The sequence below is a fragment of the Elephas maximus genome, chromosome 3, assembly GCF_024166365.1.
Source record: "Elephas maximus indicus isolate mEleMax1 chromosome 3, mEleMax1 primary haplotype, whole genome shotgun sequence".
In the NCBI taxonomy this organism is placed as follows: domain Eukaryota; kingdom Metazoa; phylum Chordata; class Mammalia; order Proboscidea; family Elephantidae; genus Elephas; species Elephas maximus.
In genome coordinates this window covers 887399-902189 of record NC_064821.1, presented here as the reverse complement: position 1 = coordinate 902189, position 14791 = coordinate 887399, and the positions used below count along the sequence as shown (strand labels likewise).

The 14791-nt window shown below is 53.0% G+C and overlaps 1 protein-coding gene across 3 annotated transcripts in view; it reads left to right on the top strand.

The window, feature by feature from the left end:
- Positions 1-13492: 13492 nt before the first annotated feature.
- The window catches only part of SBNO2 (strawberry notch homolog 2), a 64868-nt gene continuing 63569 nt past the window's right edge, over positions 13493-14791 (top strand). For all 3 annotated transcript variants that reach the window (XM_049876114.1, XM_049876113.1, XM_049876112.1), the window contains exon 1: positions 13493-13609. The gene's annotated coding sequence lies outside the window, so the exon portion shown is untranslated. The remainder of the gene's footprint in view (positions 13610-14791) is intronic.

Below are 14791 nucleotides of genomic sequence, written 5' to 3'. Positions count from 1 at the left end.
GACTAGACTTTCAGGCCCACGCACAGTCCTATGCAGTGGCAACAATCCCAGGTCGTCACCCACTGTCACCCCATCAGGTCTCGTCACACCTACATCATCACAGCACAGGGGTCCCCAGCCTCACACATCCGAGATCACCCAACCTTCACTCGACACCAGGGCCTCTCGCCCTTGGCCCCGCTGGCACTGTAGTCTGGATCCTTCTTTGGGTGGGGTGTCCTGTGCACTGTAAGGTGCCGAGCAGCATTCCTGGCCTCCACCCACTTGTGCCAGTAGCACCCCCCTGAGTCATGACAACCGCAAACATCCCGGACATCACCCAGTGTCCCTTGCGGGGCAGCATCATCCCCCTTGGAGAACCTCTGTTTTAGAGAAACACACTGAAGTCTTAGTGGCCGAAAGGATATGATATCTAGGATTTTGCCTGAAAATAATCCAGGGGTGACGCTCAAGCTGAAGTATTGGGGAGATGGTGTCTTGTGTGCCACTGCTTAAACTGTTATCTTAAGTGAGGTTATCGAGAAGTATTTATTACAGAAAAAGTTACAAATACAGTCTGTAAGCACCATCACAATCAAGATATAAAGTATTTCTGTCACCTCAACAAGCTTCCTCACGGCCCCTTGTGGCCAGCCCCTTCCCTCCGACCTCCCAGCCCTTCCTGGCAATGGACCTACTGTTTGTCCCTGGAGTTTGGTCTTTCCCAGAACATCACATAAATGGAGTTACACAAGACGAGCCCGGCTTCTTTCACCCCACGACACACATTTGAGATTTATACACTGTTGTTGGGAGTATCCAAGGTTTGTTCCTTTTTTATCATCAAGTCGTATTCCTTTGTACGGATAGCCACGACTTGTTTATCCATCCACCAGCTGAGGAATGTTTGGGTTGTTTCCACTTTGGGCCATTATGAACAGAGCTGTTAAGGACATCTATGTGCAGATGTTTGTGGGGATGTATGTTCTCATTTCTCTTGGGTAGACACTTAGGAGGGAGATGACTGGACTGTGTACTTGTGCATGTAACATTTCAACAAACTACCGACCTGTTTTCCAAAGTGGCTGCGCCGTTTTGCGTTCCCAGCAGCAACAGACAAGAGTTCCAGTTGCTCCCTATGCTCACCAACCATCAGTTTTGTGGTTTGTTGTTTTTACCACTCGAATAGGTGGCACCTTATGTCTAAGCACATGCATGCACACACACTAAGATGGATTAATGGATGAGTGGAGGAAAGAATGGAAAGTTCTACACGTGATAAACAAATACAGTACAACGTTAGTCATAGGAACTGGGTGTTGGATTTTTGCCATAAAATCCTTCCAACTTTTCTGCATGTTTGAAAATGTTCATAATAAAATGTTGGAAAAAAATAATTGTAGGTTAGGTAGTGATGAAACAAGATTGGCCAGAAGCTGCTAAGCATTGAAGCTGAGTGGGAGTCCCAGAGATAGAGCATACATTTTGCACTCCACATTGTTTTTAATTGTCATAAAATATATATAACAAAACATTTGCCCTTTCAACCATTCTTACATGCAAGGTTTAGTGACATTAATTACATTCTCCATGTCGTACGACGATGTTGTTTTTAGGTCCCGTTGAGTCAGCTCCGACTCATAGCGACCTCGTGTGGAACAGGATGAAACGCTCCCCGATCCTGTGTCGTCCTTACAACCGCTGCCATATTTGAAACCATTGCTGAGTCCACTCGTCAATCCATCCTGTTTCCAAATTATTCCACCTTGATTAACAGAAGCTCAGTGTCCCGTAAGCAACAGCTTCTCCTTCCTCCTTCCTCCCAGCCCCTGGTAACCCTAACCTACTTTTGACTCAATGCATTTTGCCTATTCTAGATATTTCCTAAAAGCAGAATCACACACGAATTGTCCTTTTCTGTCTGGATTCTGTCACGGAGCATCACGTTTTCAACGTTCATCCGTGTCATAACATGTATCAGGCTCCATTTGTCTTTGTGGCTGAGTGATATTGCATTGCGTGGATGGACCACATTGGGTTTACCCGTTCCATCTATGTTCTACTTTTAAACAGGTTTGAAATATTCCACGATAAAAAGCTGGTGGATTATGGTGATGGAATACTTTGGAAAAGGATAGCAGTGATGGTGGCTCTTGTTGCTAGGTGACGTCAAGTCGATTCTAACTCACAGCGACCCTATAGGGCAGAGCAGAACTGCTGCACAGGGTTCCCAAGGCTGAAATCTTTACAGAAGCAGACTGCCATATCTTCCTCCCACGGAGCTGCTGGTGGGTTCAAACCGCTGACCCTTTGGTTGGCAGCCGAGCACTTACCCACCTCACCATCAGGGCTGTTTATATAATTGGTGTCCCTGAACCGCAAATGTAGAAATTGCTGTATTGGCGAATGTTTTGGTGTGTATATTTTCATGACAATTAAAAAAAAAAGTTGGGGAGGTCTAGGAAATGGCACTGGCTCACCGCTGGTGAGAGTGTAAGTAGTCAGTCTCCTGAGGGCAATCGGTGACGGCATCGGAAATGCCCGAGGCACAGAAATTTCCACTGCCTGGAATCCCACCCCACAACCCCCTTGTCCATGTGCGACACGATAGTCATGCCAGGCTGCCTCTGGCAATGGTGGCAGCTTGGACGTCCCCCCAAGGAATGGAGTACATTGATCCTGACTGTGGAATACTACATAAAAAAAAAAAAAAACTACATAGCCCCCCAAAAAAGAACTGGGCACTCTTTATGTGTGAGGAAGTCCACCCTGAGTCAGGTAAACACAGGAGGGTGAAGAGCAGAATAAAGGGCATACCACAGATTGTGTGAAAGACAGGGAAAGCAGCCCCCAAAAGGAATGAAGCATCCACACACGCTACAACCGATGAACCGTGAAAACGTATGAGTGAGAGAGGCCAGACACCAACGGCCACGTATTGCATGATTCCTTTCATATGAAATGTCCAGAATAATGAATCCATAGAGACAGGAAGTAGATTAGTGGTTGCCTAGAGCTTGGGGAAAAGGGGGGAGTGAGTGCTAACGAGAATGGGATTTCCATTTGGGGTGATGGAATGTTCTGGAACTAAATAGAAGTGATGGTTGCACCACACTGTGAATCGAATTACTTAACGCCACTGAATTACACACACTGTTAATTTGTTAGGTGCCATTGAGTCAGCTCTGACTCATTGTGACCCCGTGTACAACAGAAAGAAACCCTGCCCGGTTCTGCGCCATCCTCACAATCGTTGTTATGCTTGAGCCCATTGTTGCAGCCACTGTGTCAACCCACCTCGTTGAGAGTCTTCCTCTCTTCCGCTGACCCTGTACTCTGCCAAACATGATGTCCTTCTCCAGAGACCAATCCCTCCTGACAACATGTCCAAAGTGTGTAAGATGCAGTCTCGCCATCCTTGCTACTAAGGAACATTCTGGTTGTACTTCTTCTAAGACAGATTTGTTCATTCTTTTGGCAGTCCATGGTATAGTCAATATTCTTCACCAACACCACAATTCAAAGTTGTCAATTCTTTGGTCTTCCTTATTCATTGTCCTGCTTTCACATGCATATGATGTGATTGAAAATGCCATGGCTTGGGTCAGGCACTCCTTAGTCTTCAAGTTGACATCGTTGCTCTTGAACACTTTAAAGAGGTCCTTTGCAGCAGATTTGCCCAATGCAACGCATCTTTTGATTTCTTGACTGCTGCTTCCATGGCTGTTGATTGTGGATCCAAGTAAAATGACATCCTTGACAACTTCAATCTTTTCTCCGTTTATCATGATGTTGCTCATTGGTCCGGTCGTGAGGATTTTTGTTTTCTTTATGTTGAGGTGTAATCCATACTAAAGGCTGTGGGCTTTGATCTTCATTAGTAAGTGCTTCAAGTCTTCTTCACTTTCAGCAAGCAAGGTTGTGTCATCTGCATGACGCAGGTTGTTAATGAGTTTTCCTCCAATCCTGATGGCTCTTTCTTCTTCGTATAGTCCAGCTTCTCGGATTATTTGCTCAGCATACGGATTGAATAGGTATGGTGAAAGAATACAACCCTGACGCACACCTTTCCTGACTTTAAACTGTGCAGTATCCTCTTATTCTGTTCAAATGACTACTTCTTGGTCTATGTACAGTTTACCTACAGCACAATTCAGCGTTCTGGAATTCCTATTCTTCAAAAATTATACACGTTAAAATGATTAACATGGTGAACTTTACGCTAGGCATATTTTACCACATTAAAAAAACACTAAAAGAGTTTATATAGAGAGTTCTCTGGAAGGGCGCTCAAGAAAGTGGTCAGTGTGGCTGCTTCGGGGGGCAGGACTGGGAGGCTGTAAGCGCTTGTGGGAGGGAGATTTTAACCCTTTTGACTGTTGAGTTTCAAAACAAGGAGACGCATTCCGCATTTAAAGCTGAAATTATCTCAGAGAAACAAATCAGCGAACTTTAGACGGTGGGACACTTTACAGGAAAACAACCTGGTTTCATACCAAAGAAAGATGAAGAAAAAAACAAATCAGAGGCAGAGAATGACAGGAATGGTGAACACCCAGGTTAAAAGAGACTTGAGGAGACGCATCACTTAGTTGTAGTGCGTGGACTTTACTGGGATCCATCGTCCAAAAAAGCCATTAAAAAAAAAAAAAAGTGAGCGCTGACTGGCTAGTTGACGTCATATCAAGAGATTACTGCTCCTTTTGTCAAGGGTGATGGAAACGCAGGCGACGGTCGAACAATTAACCAACTGGGGTGAATTCACGTCACTCAAGTGTACGTGTGAAGATTGTTGAAATGCCAAATATTTTGTTGCATATATATTTAACACAGTTAAAAAAAAAAAAAACCAAACAGTTTTTTAATTATTAAATGAGCTTAGAGTCCTGAGCGCTCCTGAAACTGAGGACCTGGTGGCTGGCTGCCTGGGAGGCGCCTCCTGGAAGGCTTACTGACTCCGGGAGAGGAGGCCTGGGTGGGAGACAAGAAACCAGCCGGGCTGCGAGCAGAGGAACAATTCTTAGACTTTTCTCTCAACTTTTATTCCTGTTCGAAATTTCCCACAGCAAAAACTTGGATCCCAGCAGTGAGGAAAAAGCTCGGCTGCTAACCAAAAGGTCGGCACTTTGAATCCACCAGCTGCTCCTTGGAAGCCCTACTCTGTCCTAAAGGGTCACTATGAGTCGGAATCAACTCAAGGGCAACAAGTTTGGTTTCTATGGTTTTATATGAAATATCTAGAATAGGCAAACGTACAGAAAAACCACAAAAACCAAACCCATTGCCGTCAAGTGGATTCCAACTCAGCAACCCCATAGGATAGAGTGGAGCTCCATAGGGTTTTCAAGGAGCGCCTGGTGGATTTGAGCCCCTGTGTTTTGGTTAGCAGCTGAGCTCTTAACCACTACACCACTTGTGTTCCCAAATGTACAGACGGAAAAGTTTATTTTTGGTTCCTGGGGCAGGCGGGAGGAGAGAGAACGCCTCATCGCTTACAGGCCTCTGAGCTTCTGTTAGAGGGGACTGAAAAATTCGGGAACGGTGAGGGTTAAACAACACAAACATATTTTAACTTTACTGAGGAGTTAAGCGCTCGATTGCTAGCGGAAAGGCTGGTGGTTCGAACCCACCCAGAGGCACCTCAGAGGACTGTTTCTGGAAGACCACAGCGTCGAAAGCCCTACGGAGCGGCTGTACTCTGCGCACATGGGGTCGCCAGGGGCCAGCGTCGACTTGGCGGCAACTGACAGCAAGGGCCAGGGGAGGGAGAAATGAGGAGGTGATGTACTGAGTACACGGTTTCTCTTTGGGGTGATGGAATGTTCCAGAAGGAGATAGTGGTGAAGGTTACGCAACTCCGAATATATTGAAAACCACCAAATTGCAAACCTAAAATAGGCAAATTTTATGGTATGTGTATTTCACTTCAATAAAAGAAAGACGATCAGTCCTGGTGGCCAAGGGGTAGATGGATGTCACAGCTGTATCTCTGAGAATAAAGTCACAAACACGCCCGTCGGGTCAGGTCCGGCTTCCAGCTAAACATCTCGCGGGTCCCAGATGGGGTCCTGGGGCAGAAACAGGGCGTTAGGGGAAACTGAGGAAACCTGAATAAAACATGCACCTCGGTTAACGACAGTGTATGGATATTGAGTTATCGGATGTGACGAAAGCACGGCTCTGACATGAGATGGGAGTCCCTAAGTGGCTCTTACGGTTGAGCATCCAGTTGCTAACCAAAAGGTTGGAGGTTTGGGTCCGTCCACCTGGAGGATGACCTACTTAGGAAAAATTCAGCCATTGGAACTGCGGGGCACACTGGAGACTGTGGAGCACTCTGCCACACGTGGGGTCGCCAGAAGTCAAAGTCAACTCGATGGCAACTGTTTGTTTGTTTTTAATAGGGGATATTAAAAATAAGTTGGGTATGTGTGTATGTGGGAACTCTCTGTATTGTCTTTGCAACTTTTCTATAAATCTAAAACTAAGTTTATTTTTTCAGAAAAAGATAACCAGTTTAAGGGCTGACACAGGCCCCCGCTCCTGGCCACAGTTTCAGCACCCAGGACCTCTGCAGACTTGCTGCGGTGCCCACTTCTGTCTGCAAAACCCCCGTGTATGTCTCATCTCCAGTGTGGGTTAGAATTTTTTGGTTGCAAGTGACAGAAAACCCAACCGAAACTGGCTTCAAAAAAAAAGGGAATCTTTTTGTTCATGGAAGTGAAAGGTCCAGGGGTAGGTCTAATGCAGGGTCTCTCCTCCTCAGCATTGTGGACATTTGGGCCCTGATCATTCTCTGGGGTGGCCCATCCTGTGCTCTGTCGGGTGTTGAGCAGCATCCCTGGCTTCCACCTACTTGATGCCAGTAGCCTCCTCCCCATCAGTTGTGGCAATCACAAATGTCTCCAGACATTGACAAGTGTCCCCTGGGGGCCAGAAATTGCTTGAGATTGAGACCTACTGGCCTCGCAGGTTTCAAGCTGAGCTGGATCCAGGGCCCACAAACAATGTCACAAGGATGCCTCCACCTCTCCATCTCTTGGCTCTGCTTTCCTCTCTCTTGGCTTTTATCTTCAGCAGACTTCCTCCTCGTGGGGACAAAGCAGTGCCAGCAGCCCCAGACCTCACCCCCATCACAGCCCATCAGGAGGTCCGCCCCTCTCCCCCAGAGCTGCAGCCCAAATCCCAGGGAAGGTTCTGATTGGCCCAACCTGAGTCACATGTTTTCCCCAACTGCAGAGTGGGCACTTGGCCCAGTGATGTCTGGGAATTTGGGTCTGCAGGGTCCACCTGTGTGATGGCAGACAGGTCACTGCGTCCCTCTGGTCCCAGAGGCCCACCTGAACAATGGCTGGCCGTCCCAGAGGAGGGGTCTTGCTGGCCAGGCCTCCTTCTCCTAGTAGAGGAGAAGATGGGTAGCTCCATGACTCCCATCCAGAATGTTCTTGTAGCTCTACCTAGCTCACAGACAGGTCCACTGAGGTCCCAAGGAGCACAGGGTAGGAACCCAGGAGTCCTGAGCCAGGCTGCTCTTTGAACCACCAATCTTTCAGCTAGTAGTCCAACACTTAAACCTTTGCACCACACAGGGACTGCCCCCAGGCCCTAGGCCCCCGCTAATCCACTTTCTGTCTCTATGGATTTGCCTGTTCTGAACATTTCATATCTTTGTCTTTTGGTGTTGGTGTCTCTCACTCAGCATCATGTTTCCAAGGTTCATCCAGGTTGTAACGCATAGCAGAGCTTCGCTCCTCTTTATGGCTGATCTTCCCTTGTGTGGATAGACCATGCTGTGTTTCTCCGTCACCGGTTGATGGACCCTTGGGCTGTTTCTGCTTCTGGGCTGTTATGAATCACACTGCTATGAATTTTTTTTTTTTAATGTTATTTACCATAACACGCTCACCCTGTCCCAAACCCCATTCCAAATGCTTAATTCATACTGGTACTCCCCAAATTCTCATAAAAACCCCTAAGAGTGGTACTGTGATTATCTGCATTTTGTAGATGAGAACGAAGCAGAGAGGTTAACTAACATACCCAGGCTCACACAACCATTGTGCGGCAGAGACGGTATTTGAACCCAGGAAGTCTTCACACCTATGTTCATGGCCCCTTTTCTGCTCTGGGGGGTTAACACCTCCCCCCACCAATTCCAGACCCCCAAATGCTCACCTGTTGGAATTCAGATTCACCCCCATACCACTGAGATTCTGACAGGGGCGCCTGGGGAGTCAGGGTTCCTTCCAAGCCCCCAGGGGCACAGCAGGAAGGGGGAGGAGGGTGGTTGGGTTCCATGAAGTTCTCCCCGAGGGTGTCCTTGGGACTCAGCCGGTGAGTCAGCAAGGCCGGGCTTGGCTTCCCCGGAATTTCCCTCCTGGGCCGGGTGAGCCAAGGTGAAGGTTCAGGAAGTCCCCACACAGGTGACATCAGCTCCTGGGGCTGGTCACCTTGATGGAGCTCATGGAGCATGGCTCCTTGCATGCAGCTCCAGTATGCGCCCTTCCCTCCCCTCCCAGCCCCTGCCTTGCCTTCTCACGCCCCCGCTTCGGCTGCATCTTCCGCCCAGTCTCCTCCCCTGCTCTGATGCCTCCCAAGGCTCCCCACCACCCTGGGGGCAAAGTCCAGCTATTGGGTCTGGCCTTCAAGGCTCTCCCTGCCTCCCTCTGACATGGAGTTGGGCTCAGGGTGGGGAGAAAGGGCTCACAATTATACCCATCCGGGCCTGGGGGTGTCCTGAGGGATCCTTCCCTCTCCCAACTCTTCTCCAGCTCAAGTCTGGCTCCCAGTCAGCCCCTCAGAGAAAGAAGTTGGAAATTCGGTTCCTTCCTGAGTTCTTGGGGTGTCAGCTCAACCTCACGGGCTTCCACCGGCTGACCCTTCTGACGCCAGCTGTGGCTGTCCCCTCGGCCCCACCCCATCTAGCATAGGAGGGCAGATGGAGTGGCCTCTGGCCCCACCCTGTCCATGCCACTCCATAACCTTCCATGGCTCCCTATTGCCCCAGGATAAAGGCCTTGCCCCGAACTCTCCCTCCCCAGGCCCCTGGGCCCTGCACACCCTCCCTGTGGGCTCTTACTCCTGGGGGGCGGCTCCCTGGTGACCTGACCTTCCTTCTCCTTCCAGTCTGTCCTGCTCCCCTCCCCCAGCTCCCTGACCAGAGGATGCAGACCAGGATGCAGGTGTGTGCCCAGCCGGGTCATGGCCCCATATAACCCCTTCAGCCCTGGGCCTGGCCTCAGTGCAGAGGCGGGAGGGCCTTTTCCGAGAAGGATCTCAACCCCGTCCAACAGGTTTGCTGTCCCTGCAGCTGTCTGGGCCCCGACAGGGCTGGTGGGATCCTGCTTTCGGCTCAGCCAAGGAACGACAGGGCCGGGGACACACCAGCCAGTACTTGGGGACAGCCTGGAGCAGGTGACAGGTGGTCCTGGCCACAGGAAGGGTGTGGCAGCTGGACATGGCGAGGCAGGTTCCGGAGGGCCTCTGGCTTCCGGGGAAAGGAAGGAGGGAGACAGAGAGACCGAGTGAGAGACAGAGAGACATGGGGGAGAGAGGGAGGCTGGGGTGGGATCAGATGTAGCCTGGGGTGACCTGGGCAGGCTGCCTGGCCTCCGTTTCCCATTCTGCACACTGGGAATGGCCTGAATGGGGCTCAGGAGGGAGGAAGGGAGGGGGGTCACACGTGGAGGGAGACGGAGGAAGTGGGGGGAGTAGGCACTGAGGCTGGGGATGCCAGGGGAAGTGGGTGCCGAAAGGAGAAGTGGCGAGGGACCCAGCCGGGAGGCAGCCGGAGGGAGGAGGTGCTCCTCACTTGGGAAGGCTGGGGCTTTCCAGAATGTGGGGAAACAGGAAGTGGCGAGGTCCTTGCCCCCATGGGGGCTGTGCCAGGCCAGGCCCACCTGCCTGGTCTCACCTGCCCTAGGTGTCCATGTCTGAGAATCTGGGCCAGGACCGCCCAGCCTCCTGGGATTCTCCTCCCTGGGCTCCTCCCCCAAGGCCTCTGTCTCCTGGGCCGCAAAATGGGCACAGCCCCCAGGCCTTCCCCCTGCCCAGGCAGGAAACTGAGGTGGGAGAGGGGGGATGAAGGGCTCCTGGGTACCACTCCCAGGAGGGAAACTGAGGCTGGGGGGCCCCAGGGAGACACCTCCCGGGAGGAACAGTGGGGCTGGGGGCTCCAGGGTGGCACGCTCAGGAGGAACACAGAGGGCAGCCTAAGTCTCCTCCTGGGCTTGCAGGGAAGCCCCAGCTGACTCACCCTTCAGGTTTCCAGAGGTCCTCCTACTGTTTAAATAATTACAACGGTGACAATGAGACCAGCCGATCCACACTGAGCACTTGCTCTTGGCCTCCTGTCCTCCTTGGGCACGGGGAGCCGTGATCACGCCCTTTTAGCAGGTGAGAGGAATGAGGCTTGGAGCCAGGGGGCCACCCACCCAGGCCCCACTGGTAGCCTGGCTCTGGGACCCCATTTCTCTCTGCAGTCTCCCCAAGTCATGCAGCCAGATCTCACAAATGAAAATACAGGATACCTGGTTAAGTTTGAATTTCGGATGCACAGTGACTATTTCTGTAGTATAAAGATATCCCATATATTGCCTAGGATATACTTACGCTAAAAAAAAAAAAAGTATTCGTCGTATACCAGAAATTCACATTTAACTGGGCATCTTGTATTTTACCTGGCATCCCTACCTTCATGAGCTGGTCAAAGGGCCTCTGGAGACATTTATGAGGTCCCTGTGTGTGATGGGGGCTGAGGGGTGGCCTGAGGGCTGGGGGGCTTGACCTCAGACACAGCCTCACCAGGCAGATCCCAGGCCTTCCACAACCCCTAACCCCAGGAGCCCTCTCCCCCCATGAAGCAGTAGTGAGGACCCTCTCCTTGGGCTGGAGCTAGAGGCGGAGTGCCCCCAAGATGGTAAGGGCTGCTGGAGGAGGGGGTTGTGGGCACACGTGGCCAGCTGAGCAGCCTTCTGGGGGCTCCACTGAGGGCTGAGCCATGAGACTGGGCCTCAGCCTGACACCGGCACATACGTATTGTCCTCAAACCCCTCCTCTCCACTCCCAGCTTCACTATAGCGACCCTGTAGAACACAGTAGAACTGCCCCATAGGGGCTTTTCCAAGGAGCAGCTGGTGGGTTTGAACTGCCAACCTTTTGGTTAGCAGCTGATCTCTCAACCCTTGCACCACCAGGGCTCCTAACTTCATCATTATTCTTGTCTTATGGCACACTCATGTCTAAAACATTCACAGTGGACTTGGCGGAGGAAAGCGCCACAGGTCATCTGGGAACCCGTGTGATGGCCAAATACCAGACAAGGAGCCCTGGTGGCGCAACGGCTAAGTGCTTGGCTGCTGACCAAATGGTCGGTAGTTGGAACCCACCCAGTGGCTCCACAGGAGAGAGATTAGAACCCAGGAAACCCTACGGGGCAGTTCTACTCTGTCACTTGGGGTCGCTGTGAGTTGGAATCAACTCGACAGCACACAACTAATACTAGACACTTCATTTAGTCCCTGAACAATCCAGGATGCAGCACTCCTTATCATCATCATCCCCCACGGAGCCGTGAAGTAACTCTCCTGGGACCTCAGAGCTCACAAGCATAGCTGCCCCCCGGGCCGAGGGCTCCTGAGCTAGGTCCCCTTCGCTGTCCCAGGCTGCCTCTCCATGCTTCCCTGGAAATCCCCAAAATGACTAATTTCCTTGAAATCCCCAAACTTGGCAGATTTCTTCATGCTGAGATGGCTGGACCCACCCCGGCCCAGCAGACTGGCTCCATTTCAGGCAGAGTGGCTCCTAAAGACCACATGGTTTTCTCAGGGGACCAAGGGCAGGCTACTGAACAGCCCTGTGACTTAGTTTCTCCACCTGTGAGTTCAGGTTACTACCAGTCTTGACCTCCGAGGGCTGTCGTGGGGACAGGGTGGGTACCCAGGGCCGTGTGCTCAGAAGGACCCGTGCTGGGTTTAATACTTCCCTGTCCTCTTGAAATTTCTAGGCATTTTTGAACAAGGGGCCCTCCGTTTTCATTTCTCACGGAGTCGCTCAAGTCAACTGGCCTGTCATGTGTGGGAGGAAATGAGCAAGCGCAAGTGGACGCCATCTGTGCCTGACATGGGCTTATTCACCCTTCCTAATCCTCAGTGCCTGTTGCTCAATTTGACTTCTTTTCATTAGCTGTGAAATATAGTTTCAGAGCCAAAATCACAACCCGAACTGCCAAGAACTAAGCATGCCAAAGGGAAGCTGACTCTGGGTAAGTCGCCCTTCCTCTCTAGGCCTCAGTTTCCTCAACTGTTTCCTTGTGTCCGTAGGTTCAGGCGCAGAAGCTCTTAGCCTGAACTTTGTAGAGCAAATAGGATTTAAACATGCCCATTCCCTCCGCATTCCCCTCGAATCAGGCCTTTGAACAGCTTTTGCTCTGCCCGGACCACTCTTCCCACTCTTTTCAGTCTGGCTAACTCCTACTTGAACTTCAAAGCCCCAGCTTCGATGTCGACTCCTCCATGTAACCCCTCCATGATTTTCCAGGCAGAGACTTTACTCCTCCTAGGGCCCCAGGCCTGATCTCATGGACGGGACTGTCTGGTACAGGCTCTGTCTTCCCTAGTCTGGGGGCTCCCTGAGGGCAGGGCAGAGAATGGAGGCCCCTTTGGGCCCAGCTTTGCCTAGCTCAACTCCAGGCACAAAGCAACAGCCGTAAGAGTTCCTTGAGTGAATGAACAAGATGGTGGACAAGCAAGCTCTAATTTCTGGGAGTTGGAGTGGGTGAGGGAGGCCTCCGGTCAGCAGTGAGATGGGCCCAGGGAGCAGCAGTAGTGCTCCTTGGTGAAGGCCTGGCAGATGAGGGAGTGGCGGCTCCCACACTGGACCCGCCTGAACCAGCCTGGCCCGTCCCACGGTGGATCCAAAGGGCTCAAGTCAGAGGGAAGTTGCCCTTGGGCTCAGCCACCTGTGCCAGGGCTGAGTCCCACCCTCTTCCCGGCAGTGGGGCAAATCCGGGCATCGTTTGCATCCGGCTCCTGGAAGCTTTTACGGGGAGAAACCCAGCGGCAGAAACCTAACCCTGCCCACCAGGATCCTGCCTTCTCTTGGGGTGGCCCCTGGGACGCTCGGGGACCCCTCGTGCCAGGCTCTATGTCGGGTGGGAGGTCTGGGAAGTCGTTCTGGCGGGGAGAACTACTGTCGGCAGACAATACTATAAAGAGGGAGCACAAAGGTGTAGGGGTGGAGGTGGGGTGGACCTGGTTGCATGGTCTGGAAGGAGGAAGTTTAGAGCCAAGATCTGAGACATAAAGGGCCGAGCTATACAAGGCACCTGGAGAGGGCACCGCGCGTGGATCCGAACCCTTGCCTCTCTGAGTCCGGAGTCGCTTTCGGGGCGACACCCCGGATTCCGGGGGCCACGGTGGTCCCTGGGGATGGCCCCGCCCCCGCTCCAAGGCCCCGCCCACCCCGCGGCCCCGCCCATTGCTCGCTCCGCGGCCCCGCCTCCCGCGGCATGACCGGAAGTGCGCGGGGACCCCAAGATGGCGCCCGAAACCCGGAAGTGAGCGGCGGCCGCTGAGGAGCTTCGAGAAACTGAGGCGCCGCGGGCTCCGCTCCCGGCAAGACCGGGTCCGAGGTGAGGCGCGTCGGGCCGCGACCCCCGCCCCGCTTCGCCGCCCCGGCTCGGGCCTCGGCCCGCCTGCCCTGCTCCCGCGGCCGCCCGCGCGCTCGTCTGGGGTTCCGGGGTTCCGGGGGCGGCGGGTGGGCGAGCGCTGCGCGTGATCCCGCCCTCCGCGGCGACCCCCGACCCCGCGCCGCGACGCCGACCGGCCCGCCCCCCGCCCTGAACCTTGACCTCACCCGCCTCGGCGACCCCCGATTCCGCCCTCCGCCCTGAAGCTTGACCCTGCCCTCCTCGGCGATCCCCCCTCAACTTTTCCTTCTAGGGTGACCCCTGACCCCGCGCTGCTTGGTGACCCCCCCCCGCTTCACTTATCTGTGATCCCCTGACCCCTCCCTTCGTGACTCCCGATCCCATGCTCTTAGGCGACCTCCGACTTTTTTTTTTTGGTGACGCCTGACCCGGCACTCTTCGGTGACCCCTAAACCTGGCCCTAGATTTCTCCCCACCCTGCTTCTCGGGGGTTCCATTATTCCTCCTTCCTGTGACTCTTCGACCCTGTGCACCCTCATGACCCCAGCCCCGTTTCATCTCGGTGGTCTCTGATCCTGGGGGACCCTTGCCCCTTTTTCGTGTCCCCTACCCTACTTCCTGACCTTATCGTTTACTTAGTCCCCTCCTTCCCAGAGCCCCCTCCCCAAAGCCCCCTCCTTTTCTGGCCCCCCCAGCGCAGCCCCCTCGGGCTTCCTCAGCCCTGGGGACCCCCCGCCTCGCAGCCTCTCCAGGTGGGCAGAGAAGCAAAGACCTTCCTCTTCTTCCAGGGCCAGGAGGGGATCCCACATCTTTGGAATGGGGGCTTGGGGAAGGGAGTCGTGTTGTCCTTAGCTAGCCCAGGAGGGGCTGACAGCAGGGGTCTGCTGAGAGAGTTGGGGTGGGAGTGCATGCCTCCCTGCGCCTCCAAGGATGGGAGGAGGGAGGCTCGTGGACAGAGGCGGGGGTCAGTAAGAGCCCAGACCCGAGGTGGGGTGTAGGAGCACATGTGGGTGCACTGGAGAGCAAGGCCGGCACGGTTGGTCCTGCCTGGAATTGGGCTGTTGCCACCACCTCAGACCCTAAATAATGGGGCTGTGTGCCCTGGAGGGACTGACCCAGACTGGGATGGGGTGTGTGTGTGGATAGAGCCCCCACCAAGCACCT